At 44.1% G+C, this 13,575-nt stretch overlaps 1 long non-coding RNA gene across 4 annotated transcripts in view; it reads left to right on the top strand.

The window, feature by feature from the left end:
* The first annotated feature begins 285 nt into the window (after positions 1-285).
* Positions 286-13,575, top strand: part of LOC103691527 (uncharacterized) — a 621,145-nt gene continuing 607,855 nt past the window's right edge. The window contains exon 1 of one of the 4 annotated variants that reach the window (XR_010064227.1): positions 286-427. This is a non-coding gene — a long non-coding RNA (uncharacterized LOC103691527). The remainder of the gene's footprint in view (positions 428-13,575) is intronic. The other 3 variants (XR_010064229.1, XR_010064226.1, XR_005500860.2) reach the window with 3 other exon arrangements.

Consider the following 13,575-nt stretch of genomic DNA (forward strand, 5'->3'; position numbering starts at 1 on the left):
TTTCTGTTGGTTTTATTAAACCAACCAAGCAATTTAATTCTTTTGTTCAGGAGAGTTCTACTTCATTGATTAACAAAAGCAGGGATATAATTTTTTCAGCCTTTTTGAAAAGCCTGAAATGTCAAGCCTTTTAAAGCAGATTATTGTGCCTCTGTGCAGTGAATACAGCCAGAGTAACCTTTTGTCTACAATTAAATATTCTAGCATAAATATAAAAGAAAATCAGAGATGGGAAAGATTGACTCACAAGAGATTGGAGAGGTAGATCCCCACACTGATAGCGAGGCAGCTTGCTTCTAATTAAATATGCGGCTGACTCTCCATGCATTTGCTCTCAGCCGCACAGAGGAGAAGCGGCTGAGGAGAGGAAGGAAGGAGTCTATCACATCATCTCTCTGTCCACAGGCTTTCCTTGGGGCTTATGAAGGTATTTTAGAATTTTTATATTGGCATTTTTCAGGGGAGATAAAGGTGAACCCTCAAGGGCAGCCAGACCTCAGTCTTGAAAGTTTAGGCTTGCTTGTTGTACGCCAGCCTGAGTTTCAGAGCTCGCTTCCTAGTCAGAGACCAAGGTTGATAGTGACGACTTTTGTTTTGAGGGTTGAAGCCGTCCAGTTAGGCTGCGGCGTGGAGTGACCTTTCTGTTATTTGGAATTGGGGCTACTTATTGATTCTCCTCTTCTTTAGCCTACCGCATGCTAAAGTCTTTAATGCATATTTCGGTATTTGTACCTTAAGTGTATGAACCCAGAAAGCCAAATTCCAGTATCCTTTAGCTGTTCCTAGCAGAATGCATTTTTGAAAATGATAAGGTTTGCAGTTGGACTCTTGGATTTATTGATATTCATAAGCCTTTCATCTCCATGCACACTCACGCATCTTCAGAGAAGTACTTAAACATGGCACTCAGAAAACGCTGATGGCATGAAATGCGGCTGATCCTCTTAGGGTCTGCTGCTTACACAGAAAAACTGGAAAATAATAGGAGCCGAGATCTCGACTCCGTAACTTTGCCTTTCCATTCCAGGTCTTGACATCACGGAGAGGAGTGCGATCCCTCTGAGGGCTGTTGCCTGTTGCGTGTCTTATATGCACGTAGAACCTTTCCCGTTTGTAGGTGAAATTTATGTTCGGTTGTGAAAATACTTGATTGCAGATGGGTTTGAAACAACATCGGAATTCAGTTGGCTTTTCCTTTGTGTATTGACTGTACTAAGTGTTCCCTGGGTTGTGATTTTTGAATACAATCAGACACCTGGTGCCTTTTGGAAGCGTGCCACTGAGAAAGGCTCCATATTTGTAAATTAATAGTTTGTACTACTCAAAAAACTGGTTGGGGCAATAATTGAATGTTAGGAATAGAGCTTAAATTTTTTCCACCTTGTAAGGTTTCCCCTCTTTTAATAAGCAGATTTCTCAAGTAACAGGCTCCGCTGAAGGGAGGCAAACTCTCAATGAATCTTACTGTGCTATTTGCCTTCCCTCTGATTAGTATAAAGAGTGTGTTCAACGCAGTGTTTAACGAGGACTGTTTAAGCCAGGGTTCAAACTTAGCCTTCTGTAGGATAGAAGGAAATGTCTTTGCTTGACAATACTAAATTATCAGACTCTATGAAGAAAGCATCAAGCCACATTAGAAATTATGAATTTTTAAATGAAAGGAATACATTTTGATGATCTATAACTTAGAAATGTGACAGGCTGGTTTACAAAGACATTTCATGAGGGTAGCAGTCCTTGTAACAATTTGCCTTTTCTGAGTGTGGTCTACGATGGCCATTGAGGCTTTGTGTGTTTGGAGTGGATCTGTCTACCTGGGATCAAGCTCAGGGAGAGATGTAAATGTGTAATATGTATCTGTCTCGTATGCCTGTGTGAAATGTAACTTATATCTCATTGCCTATATAATATAAGCACATCAGTTGTTTTTGTGGGAATTAAGCATGCTGGTGTCTCTGGGCAGAAGGTTGTTTTATATAAAAGGTATTTTTCCCTGGGTGAGAGATACTATAGTAATCAGGTTCTAATTCCCCGGCCAGAAATAAATAGTAATAGCAAGCGAATCAAACCAAACAAACCAAGAAGTAAAGAGCATCAACAGCTAGCTCCTTTAAAATGATGACACTGACCTTCAAACTCCACTGACAATTGCTGGGGTTTCATACTTGAACGCTTCCTTCTTTTCCCCCTCAAATGTGCACGTGTCTTTGATATATATTTCTATCGTAAGTTATTTAGCATGCAACCGGCCGTGTCTGTTCTTTAGAAGGAGTGTATTCATGCTCTGGTGAGAGGACGGAGAGACTGTTGAGGTATTTCTGAAGTTCTCTGCCTCCAAGGAAAGGTGATTTGCTTATGCAAATTTAAGACGACTGCTCTGCTCAGCACATGCTTTTTCCTGCTCCGCTCTCGCCTTTCACAGTTTTGCATTTGGTTAACACAAAAGAAGAGATGACTTGGAATATGTTATTTTCAGCAAATCTGAAATCAAACCGAGGCTCTGGTCACTTTGGCTTTATTTATTGTTTTCTCTAAGGCACACCGGTGATCTATAACATTTATGCTTAAAAGAAAAAGTTGCATATTGATTACTTCAAAATGCCTAGAAACTTTTCTCATCAGACATCTGGGTTAAGACAGTGAGTCCCACGGATTCAGTGCGATGCTCCGAGGGAATATTCTAATAATAGAGGAAAGCCCACCGGAAGCACCATGGACACGAACATGCTTTCAGTTCCTTATCAATGTGTGGTATTAACACCACTTTTATTTTATCATTATTTTCCTAAAAAAGAATAAAAACCACCTCTTATTATAATATTTGGCTTCTTTTAAAAGGGATATTGTAATTCGTGGGGTTGAATTTTGAACATTTGGCAATAAACTGCCAAACACTGGACTGAAATGGCTGTAGGGGAGTCAAATTAATTATAAACGACAGCTGTTGTCCATTCTACATTTAATTTTAACGACCAATTTAAAATTATGATTTGAATTATATTTGTATTTACAAACAAGGTTTGATTACATGACGGACGAACGACTCAGGTTTTTAAATTACGGGATGGAGAACAGGAGAAGTGGGCTGAATCCCAGCACAGAGCACACTGCCGTTGGCTCCTTGGTGTGGTGACCCGAAGTGATTTTATTAGGCATACAGAAAGTCCTCAGACTGCAGGGATGTCCAGCGTATGAGGAGTAGGGAGATGATGGGGAGAACGGGGCGCGTCGTTTTCTGCTGTCAGGAACTGCGCTGACTGCACAGGGCAAGTTCAGCTGAACTGCGGCTGAGTAGATCAGCGGGGACCCTGGCGCACAGGCAAGCAGGGCAGATCCTTATTGTACTTTTCTTGCTTCAAAAACCATTCCGTTATCTCCTTTTCCCTCAGCGTCACCATTTTCCTTCATCTTGAATACTCGGAGTGTCGCATCAAAAAAAAAATTTAAATCTGTAGATTTTAAGAACGGCATTAACATTTCCTATGGATTAAATTCGCTAAACAGATAAATATCTAGGACCTTGCTTTGGGTGCTGAGAACACATGATCTCCACATTGGCGGTCCGTGCCGCTGCTTTCTCCCTGCTTCTGCGAGCTCTCAGGGAGGAGCTGGAGGCTTGGGCTTGGGCGATGGGTTTGGAAGCCAGTGCTGAGTGTCCTTCTAATGAGTTACTATCTTGACAAGGGACCAGATGTGGCTGGGCTATAGTGGGCAGAAAAGCTCAAAATAACCTCTACAGTCCGTGACTCACCAGTGTGTATGTCCCTAAGCAATGTTTTTACCCAGATGGTGCTTAAAAAGACTGATAATATTTTGCCTCCTCTGGAATCATGATGGTCAACTGTGGATTCTCAAGCAAGCAGCTCAGACTGATCAAAACCACAAGCCATTCAGGACCTGCAGTGCCAGGGAGCAGAAGTTAGGGTTTCCCTCAGGACTCAGTAGAACTGTGGGAGTTGATCGTTTAATATTGGTGTCTGCAGAATGGATCTAGGTAGGGAATGCAAAGGCAAGCATTTGGCAATTGTTCCTTGGCGTCACTGTGGACTTTTCTATGCAGATGAGCTACTGTGCTTTTCTGTGTTTGTCCAAAGATAATGAATAAAGTATTAGTCTCACTTCCTAGTCTGAGTGCTACAGGGGCAGGGCCACATATACTCACAGCCCGCAGACCTGTTAGGATTGGGAGGTCATGTTCTCTGGCTTCTGTTCCCATGCTGTGTCTTTATGGTATTAGGAGAAGTGATTATTTTCTGTGTGTTTGATGGATGTATTTTAGCTCATATCATGGCTTTGGGGAGACAGTTATGGCGGGAGGCTCGGAGTTAGGGTTTGGAGTTCATGAGGCTATGCCTCACTGTGGGGAAGGAAAGAGAGGCCCCTGGTGTTTGCTTTGGAAAACAGGAAGAAAGGGAATTTATGTGGATAAGTAAAAGAGAAAATACCTTTTCAGGAGGTTTCTGACATACAGAGGGGAAAGACTTTCTACATCCCTGAAGGTGACCACCCTGTAGTCAGACTCACGGTGAAGGCTCACCTGTACAATGCTCAGAAGTCCAGTGTATTCTATTTCATTTTAAGTTTAATTGCCAAGTAGATTATACTCTTCAAATTATAAAACTCTTTATCCTTCAAAGTGCTGGGGGCCATTAAAGAAATACTGACTAGGGTAAATTAATTAATTGCCTTAATTAACCCTGTGATGATTCAGGGCTGTTTCCTAGTTTCCAAGTACATTTATATGTGTTAATACATCTTATCCTTGGGTGATGTGTGTTGTGCATGGTGTATGTACTTTTAGTCTTCTTGCACACATGTATGCCTTGAGGCCAGAGGTCAACATCATTTGTCTTCCTCAATCACTCTTCATCTTGATTTTGAGACAGAGTCTCTCACTGAATCTGGAGCTCATAGGTTCTGCTAGTCTGACTGGCCAATGAGCTTCAAGAATCCAACCAAGATGGGGTTACAGGTATACACAAGCACATCTGGCGCTCATGCGGGTGCTGAGATCTCCACTCAGGCCCTCCTGCTCAAGGGGCAGCCATTTTACTCCCCAAACCCTATATAAAAAATATTTTCTTCTCCTTTGTGTAAACGGCGGCCTCACATGTCTACTCCTCAGCACCTTGTTTTCTCAAGGAATAAATGAAACTGTTCTTCTTCATAAGAATTGGTAAATACATTAAAAGAACTCACTGTTCTGTGTTTTTGGATTTCACTGAGGATGCTCCACAAGTCACAGAAGCAGTTTCTGTCGGATGCTTAGGTGGCCTCCGATCTTGCCCCTTATTTAGAGATGTCAGCACGCTCTCGCAGGGCTAGTCAGAATGTGGAACGTCGCAGCCCCTGTGGGAAGCTGGCGATTCCCGAAAGTCAGCGAGTTACCGTGTGACCCAGCGGTTTCATCTGTAGACATGTAACTAACCGAAAGGCTTTATGGGAGGTCACAGGCTTCATGGCGTGTGTGTGCTGGTGTTCACAGCAGCGTTATAGACAGCATCCCAAATGAATCGATAACATGTTACTCGGCCCTAGATAGGAAGCGGATGTGAACATATTCCAGTCTGCATGAACCATGAAGGGGTATTAAGTGTTGTAAGCTGGACAAAGGAGCAAATGCTTATGGTGTAATAACCGCACGAGGCACAAGCTAAATGTGGCATATGCCTGTAAATCCAGCATTCAGAAGGCAGAGGCACAAAGAGCGCCCCAAGTTCAAAACCAGCCTCTGCTGCAGAACAAGTTCCAGCCCAGGCAGGGCTACACTTGAGACCCTGTCTGAAAACAGCAACAAAATTTTATGAAGTTTTAAGGAAAGCAAATATGCTGTCCACAGGGATGGGGGAATAATGGCTGCCAGGGGCTGCCCAGGAAACCAGAGGTCCTCTGTTTGATGAGGGCAGAATTCTTCTCGGAGAAGATGAAAAAAAATTGAGGAAGTTAGTGTTGAAGGCCATGTTGTAATAGGAATGCAATTATTGACACCACTTGAACACCTAAAAATACCATCACTGGGGCTGGAGAGATGATTGGACAGCTAAGAGCACGCACTGCTCTGCGGAGGGCCAGCTTCCAGCTTCCAGCACCTGTGCCAGGCAGGTCACAACCACCAGCACCTCCAGATCTAGGGACTGATCCCCCTCTTCTGGACCCCATGGGCACCTGCATATGTGTGCACAATCACACACACAGTAAAATAAGTATATTTTAAAAGGTCAACATTGCAAATTTCATGTTTTTAGCAGTTAAAAAATTACCCAATAAGCAGGGCAGACAGAACTTTGTACATTAATGACTTTTTAAAAAGGCACCTATCTGTCTGTCTATCTATCTATCTATCTTCCCCATTTCTTCCTTCCTTTTTTCCTTCCTTCCTCTCTATGCATGTATGTATCTGTCTGTCTATCTATCTTTCTATATATATATGCATGTATGTATCCATCGTTCTATGTATGTATGTCTTTCTTTTTTCCTTCTCTTTCTCTTTTTCTTTCTTCTTTCTATGTATGTGTCTATCTTTCTATGTATGTATGTATGTATGTATGTATGTATGTTTCTGTGTATGTATGCATGTATCGTCTATCTAATCTATCTATGTTTATATGTATGCACATATACTATACATGATATGTACAATCAGAGGACAATTGGCAAGAAGCAGTTGTCTCTTTTCAGCCTGTGGGTTCTGGAGAATCTAACTCAGGGCCTCAGGCTTAGTAGCTGGCATCTTCATTCTCTGAGTGATCTTTTTAGCCCAACACCCATGACTTTGTGTCCATAGGCACCATCATTTTCTCTCTCTGTGTAGGGTGTGTGTGTAGGTGGGTGGGATTTGAATCCTTTTGTATTCGTTAATAGCCTGGAACTTGCTATGTAGACCGGGATTGCTTCAAACTCAGAGATTTACATGGCTGTCTCTGGAGTCCGAGGAGCAAAGGGGTGTGCCCAGGGTTCATCTTCTTGATGGATTCTTGCCTGCTCAGATATGTTGATCTGTGCTTACCTGCCTCTTACAGCCTCGCGCTGTACTGAGTCAGGCTTCAGTTGCCCTTTTTACTACTTGAAGGACTTTGCACCTGCAAGGGTTCCCTGGGGGAGATGGAGCTGGGATCCAGGTGGTTTGAAAGTCTGTCAATGGAGAGAGGCACCTCCAAGCTTTGAGCCATGTGCCGATAGAAGCTACCTCCTTCCCTCCACCCATCCTCTCTCCACGCACCCTCTCTCCCTGCCACCCTTCCTCTTGTTCTTCCTCTTCCCCTTCCCTCTTCTCCCTTCCCAACTCTTTCTCCCTTCCCAACTCTTTCTCCCCCTTCTATACTCCTTCTCCACTCCTCTCCCCCATTTTACTTCTCTTCCCATCTCCTTTTTGGTTTTATTGAGACAAGTTCAGACTGTGCAGCCTACGCTGGTGTGGAATATACTGTGTAGCTGGGCTTGACCTTGAGCTTGCCTTGCTCTGGCCTCTGCCTCCTGATGCTGAGACCTCAGATCTGTGCTGAGTGCTAGCTGTATTTGATATTAACTGACCGCATGACCCATCAGGTGGTGACTAGTAAACAGCCTCAGCTGGAGACGGGCTGCAGAGACGAATGGGGCACCGCTTCACACTCTGTGGTCTGCAATTTGATGGAATTTCGACTTCATTCCTGATTATTAATTAACCCAAAAGTTCGAAATGTGAGGGGGAGTTACTCCAGTGAGTGAGTGATGGCAATGCAGGGTAAATATGGCAAGTTGGGGTTGCCAGAGGAACACAGAATGGGGTGTCCCTTTGTTGTCAGTGAAGAGGGCCAAAAAGGCTTTCCGGAGAGGGTCGGGAGAATTGAGTTCTTCCCAACAGACAGGGTCAGGCAGAGATATTCTGGAGTTGGTTTGCTGTGGAATCTCTCTTGACCCAGGGGCTTGGGAAAGATGATCAAGGTCAATGATAGGTTTTAACACCAGGGCTGACCTGGACTGTACAAACATAACTTTCATTTGCCTTCTTTCTCTCCATTTCTCTAATGCCTCCCCTTCCTTATCCCTTCTTCAAACTCTCCTGAAATCCTCTCCATATCCCCCCACCTTCCTCAAATACCTTTCTTATTGCTTCCCCCACTTCCTTGTAGATCATCTCTCTCCTGTGGCCAGGTGTGGCAGGGTATTTTATGTTGAATATTTGTTACAATATGCTGAACCTGTGAGGATGAGTGGGAATAGGCCATTCAGATCAGTGTTTTCTAAATGTGACAGGCTGCCTCCAGGTAACCACAAGCTCTCTGGTGTGGCTGGCCATCTCTAGTCTGAGGTTTGCTCATGTGTGTGCCCACAGCTATTTGCAGTGTTCAGGGATAGGCAAGAGGGAAGAGAGGAAAGAGAAAAGAGAAAAGAAAGGAGGGAGGAAAAGAGAAAGACAGGGGGATATTATTTATGGAGCACCTTCCTTGGGTAAGCGCTTTACAGCTACCATCTGCTAACTTTTCCCAAAACTGCCCTGTGGGGGTTTGGATTGAAATGACCTCCTGTAGACTCCTGTGTTTGAATGCTTGGCCCAGGGAGCGCCATTATTAGGAGGCATGACCTTGTTGGAGTAGGTGTGGCTTTGTTGGAGGAAGTACATCAATCACTGTGGGGTGGGCTTGGAGGTCCCATGTGCTCCAGCTCTTACTAGTGCGGGACGAGGTTGCTTTTGATGCCTGTGGATCCAGTAGAACTCTCAACTCCTTCTCCAGCACCATGTCTGCTTGTATGCTGCCATGCTTCCTGTCATGATGAGAATGGAATAAACCTCTGAACCTGTAAGCCAGCCCCCAACTAAATGTTTTTTTTTATATGAGTTCCCATGGTCTCTTAATAGAAATAGAACCAAGGGCATGTCAGGGCAAGTAACATGTGGGCACTTTCCTGAACTGATCCCATAGCTATGTGGTAGTCGAAGCCTGAGATGGCATAGCTCAGTCCCATCTCTGTTTATCTGGCCTACAGGTGAGAGCCTCTAAATGGTACATTGCAATGGTAATGGAGGTAATGAGGTGTTCACCAGATACATCCCCAGGGCTGTTTGGAAACTATGGCACAGAATGAAAGACAGCTTACAGACAGGTGCATGTGGCAGTTGGTTTTCAGGGCCGGGCTGTGGGAAGAAGCCCTCAGTGTGCTTTAGATCAGGCAACCTGAACTTGCCCGTGGAAGATTCTCTGTGACTGACAGCAAACACACAGCACAGAATGACCAGCGCTCACTATTCATCCACATCTCTAGGTTTCACAATGAGCATTTACTTTAATACTCTTAACAAAAAAACCTGCTAATTATCTGAGAGAGAGAGAGAGAGAGAGAGAGAGAGAGAGAGAGAGAGAGAGAGATCTCAGTGAAGGGCTAGGCTAGCCTTGCAAGCATGAACTGAGTTTATCCCCAGAAGCCGTATTTGTGAAAAAGTTGGGCCTGTGATAATATGTCCTTGTAATCCCATCACCAGGGAGGCAGAAACAGAATCCCACAGACTTGCTGACTGGCCAGCCAGCCTAGCCAAATCCGTGAGCTCAAAGCCATTGAGAGACTCTGTCTCAAAAAAGGTGGACCTTACCTGAGGGATGGCAGCCAGCTTTGACCTCTGACCTCCATGCATACCCACATATGCACGCAAACAACAACAACAAAAACAACAACAACAATCACATGACTTACGATTGCTTAAGTATGGCAAGGTGTCATCCATTTCCTATCTACTGAAAGCCTCCACGGGAGTATGGCATTATTTTCTACAGTCCCAAGGACCTGACCATTCAGCATCTCAGCACCTTTCACTTAGAGAGCATCTGGTGACAGAACCCACAAGGTTCAGAATGTTCAAGCCATGATCACGTAAAACACTTATTCTGACACCCAGGTCTAGGCTGGATAGGACCTGTCAAGGTAGGCAATTCAACATGGTGATGGGACCTCTTCAGAGCCAACTGCACTGGATGTAGAGTCATCCAGGCAATATGCCTGGGTCTGTGTGGGGAAGCCCCGGGAGAGGTTTCACTGAGGCCAAGATCTACTTTGAATATAGACTGCACCATTCCGTGACCTTAGGTCCTGGCTTGCATAAAAAGGAGAAATAAGCCAGCAGCAACATTCATCTGCCTTTCTGCTTCCAGAGCTGAGATACAAATGGTTACCATGCCTTCCTATTGCAACATTCTTAAGCCATGGCCTTCTTTAAGCTGTATTTTGTCAAATATTTGTCACAGCGATGAGATGTCACCGATAGGATGACCAGTATGGCTGCCTTTTGTGACTGCCTTAGTTAGGGTCATGTCTCTGTGTGCCCCAGCTTCTGTGAATTCTATTGGGAGCAACACAGTATCCCGTGCTGCTAAGGGGCCTGTGTTGCCTGACTTGAGTCTCTGCAGGGCTCCCTGTGGCTTCTCTGCATGGTCTTTTCTCTGATGTCAACATGGCTGCAGAATTCCCTTATGTGAAACCAGAATGTTAGCTTTGTCATCGAGGACTTGTGCACATCCTCCTGCCTGCCTTGTGGTTCTATCCTGTCCCCTGAATCCTTGGCCTCCCATGACACTCCTGCCCCAAACATTCACCTACCCCAAGCTAGCCTGCTAAAGCATTCTCCAGCAAAGGCAATTCTCTCACCAGAACGGATTCTTATACTAGCTACTAAGGGAATAAAGTGTTCTTCTAACAACCCCCTAATAATAAAGCAACAGAGGTTGAGAGTGATTTATTTTCTTTTAAAAAAATAAATTAGAACAGGCTCAAGGTTATCTTGGTAATAATAGCCCTGTCTCTCTCCCTTGCATTCCAATATGCTGTTGAATGGGAGTGGAAGCAGAGACCTTACAGCTTGCTCAAAAGGAACCGGGCACGGGTGCTATCTGCGCGTTGCAGAGGACAAAAGAGCTCCCGCTACCCTGCCTGATTCCTGACAGTAGTTATCTGGCATCTGTGTCTACATTCCCATAGTCAGATTTTCAACCGCCCAGCAAGCACACGGTGCTTTGGGCAATACTGACAATTCACAAAAGTATTCTTTGTACAGAACTGACATCAGCTTTCTCCAGACTGTGTCTTTGTGTTCTAACTCTATTTACATGAGTTCAGACCTGGCTAATTTCATTTGAGTTATAGCCTTGTAAACTATCCATCTTAAACAGAGATCTGATAAAACACTTTCTCGATTGAAATTTTCACTGGCTCCCTGCTGCCCAGAGGAGAGACTCTTCCAGTGTCCTCCATCAGTTTGTTCAAACGCTGCTTTAAGCTTTCCCTTTTCCTGTCCTAGAAACGTGTATTCCACTCTATTTTTCTTCATCCTTCTATTTGTGATTTCCCTCATCCAGATATCAGCCAAGCCTAGCCCTGCTTAGCTTCCCAAATCAGAGCAGGCCAGGCCCCATCAAGGGGTGCCCATGGCTTTCTAGCCAGTCCAACTCCACGAGTACACATGTTTTATTTATTTACTTCTAATGATCTTTAGCCTTTAATCTTTATTTAACATCTATTGCCTCTGGGACTTATAGGACCTTTGAGATCTCTTATCTTCCTGTTTCCACTAGTCCTGTTGCCATATGGACCTTGAACATTTGAACTATGGGCAGCCAGGTTGAAGCATTCTGTCACCATGAATTAGAAACTGGTTTAAAGGCTTAGTGCAGATTATAAATATCTCATTAGTGGTTTTTAATATTGATTATGTGGTAAAGGGACTAATTTGATTATATTACTTTATCTAGATCATATTGTCAGATTAAGTTTACGTTAAAACCCCCTCAATAGGACTATTATAGAATTAAAATTAAATATGGGCTCACACTATTGGAATGTTATTGGACAGACCTTCTTTAATCCATGACAGGGGCTCAGCTCTAATCACCCTGAATCATCACCACGAGTACTTCCGTTCCTGCTGCTCCCACTGACATGCGCTGGGGCCAGGCACTCAACTTTCCATATTCATTTATAACTTAGCATCTCTGAGTCCATGCCTTTAATCACAGAACTTAGGCAGAAGCAAGCAGTTCTCTGTAAGTTCCAGACTAGTCGGGCATACATAGTGTATTCCATGCCAGAAAGGACTACACAGTGAGACCCTGTCTTGTTCTCCACACACAAATTGAGTGGCTGTACAATACATGCTGCCTTGGTGTTTCTTGTCTATTGCTGTGATAAAATACCATCACTTAAAAGCAACTTGTGGAGGAAAAGGTTTATATTCATCTGACACATCAGGGCAGGAACTCAGGGCAGAAACCTGGAGGCAGGAGCTGATTCAGAGGCCACAGAGGGGTGCTGATTGCTGGATTCCTCTCCATGGCTTGCTCGGCCTGCTTCCTTATAGCACCAGGACCACCTGCCTGATGCTACTCACAATGCACTGGGTACTTCCACATCAATTATCAACCAAGAAAGTGTACCACAGGGATACCCATAGGACAATTCGGTGGGATGATTTTCCCAATTGGTTTTCCCTTTTCCAAAAACTATTCTAGATGGTATTAAATTGACATAAATCTAGCCAGTGTACATGTTAATGAGGTAAAACAGAAAGTGGTTTATCAGGAGAGGTCAGAAATTCAAATGCCTGAAGAATCATGGCGGGAAACACACGGAGTTAACTGGTTTTAACAGACATTGAAGTGCTGAGGACAAGCAAGGGCAGTGGTTCTCAACCCTCTTAATGCTGCGACCCTTTAATACAGTTTCTCATGTGGTGGTTACCCCCAACCATAAAATTATTTTTGCTGCTACTTCATAACTGTAATTTTGCTGTTAGGAATTGTAACATAATCGATGTTGGAGATAGAGGTTTGCCAAAGGGGCGATCGCACAGGTTGAGAACCACTGAGCTGGTGGTTGGGAGTAGGTTTGCAGGGATGATGGCTGCCCAAGGGCCTGATGCTCTTGCTTTGTGTCAGGAGACCAACGACAGAGGAGAAAACCAAGTGTGCTTCTACAGAGCAGCACACTGGGACACACATGGGACTGAGAGTTTCTGCCCCATGAGGCATGAGGAAGTGCTTAGCTCTGACGACCATGCAAAGGTAGCTTGTAATATGTCTGGGCTGTCTCAAAAACTATTAAACTGTCAAGTGTCAGTTGTGAAAGAGTCCAGGCACAGACTAGCTGACAGGCTCCACTGACAACTTTTTTTCATTCTGTAAAGCTTGGAGTTCATGACAGGATCATCTGATGGGAAAATGGCAGTCACCACCACACCACCAACATGGGCATCATTATGTCAACTTGGGGAAGGGGCAGACATCCCCCTGCCTCAGTTGGGTTATTCCTGCAGGGATACAGAAATTGCAGAATTGCAAAAGTACCTGAATTTTCCAGTGAAACTTGACTTTTCTGTGAATTTAACTATTTTTTTTTTAATCTAAAAGGCAAGGCTATGTCATAGAAGAACAAAACAACAGGGGGTATTAGCAGAGGGTGGACCAAGAATGTAGGCAGATGTGTGGGCTTGCAGTGCTCCTAAGTCTCTCCAGAACTGTGCTTTTAAATTTCTCAGTGTACTTCTTCAAGCTTTAGGTTTTTATGGAAAGACTGGAGGGCATGGGAATATAAAAATAAGTTTTTGTTTGTGTT

This window comes from Rattus norvegicus, chromosome 2 (genome assembly GCF_036323735.1).
Source record: "Rattus norvegicus strain BN/NHsdMcwi chromosome 2, GRCr8, whole genome shotgun sequence".
Classification (NCBI taxonomy): domain Eukaryota; kingdom Metazoa; phylum Chordata; class Mammalia; order Rodentia; family Muridae; genus Rattus; species Rattus norvegicus.